This window comes from Pteropus vampyrus, unplaced genomic scaffold (genome assembly GCF_000151845.1).
Source record: "Pteropus vampyrus isolate Shadow unplaced genomic scaffold, Pvam_2.0 Scaffold33, whole genome shotgun sequence".
In the NCBI taxonomy this organism is placed as follows: domain Eukaryota; kingdom Metazoa; phylum Chordata; class Mammalia; order Chiroptera; family Pteropodidae; genus Pteropus; species Pteropus vampyrus.
The window spans coordinates 9,713,053-9,713,929 of NW_011888814.1; positions in this window are offsets into that span (position 1 = coordinate 9,713,053).

An 877-nucleotide genomic window follows, 5' to 3' on the forward strand; every position below is an offset into this window, starting at 1 on the left:
TATGGTCTGGCTTATGTCTACCATCTTGCTATTACTCTTCTGTTTGTTTCATTTGATTTTCGTTTCCTTTCTTTAGCTTTAATTATGTATGTTTTAGTGTTTCATTTTACTACTTCTATTGCATTACTAGTTCTGTATGGCTCTTTGTTTTGATTTCTATGGTTGTTCTATATCTTATAGTATTCATCTTCAAGCTATTATACTGTACCTTCAAATATTATATTTAATATCAAGTATGAAACTGTATCTTCTATAGAACCTCTCAGTCATTTGTGCTCTTGTTGTCATAATTTTACTCTCTCTATATATTTCTCACAATACACTGTAAACATTTTAGTTTAAACAGTCAATTACACTTTAAATGAATTACAAAAGTGAGAAAATGTATTTACCCACGTACTTGCCATTTCTGATGTGTGTGTGTGTATGCGTGTGTATCTGAGGTTTCGTCCTTCAAGAAGAAATAATTTTCCCTCAGGTAACATTTTTCTTCAGATGGAAAAATTCCATTAACTTTTCTTATAGTATAGTAGTGCTGGAGACAAATTATTTCAGCTTTGTGTTTGTCTGAAAATGTCTTTATTTCACCTTCATTTAAACAAATAACCTTTTTATTTTGGAATAAATTTAGATTTACAAGATAGTTGCAAAGATAACAGAATTCTCATAAGCTCCTTAGCATTTTCCCTGTTATTGCACATATGTCAAAACCAAGAAAGCAACATTTATTAGTTTATTAACTAAACTCCAGAAATTTTTCCATTAATGTCTTCTTGCTATTCCGGGATCCTATTCAGGGTACTACCTTGCAACTAGCAATCACGCATCCTTAGTCCCCTCTGGTCAGTGATGTTTCTCAGTCTTGTGTTTCACGACC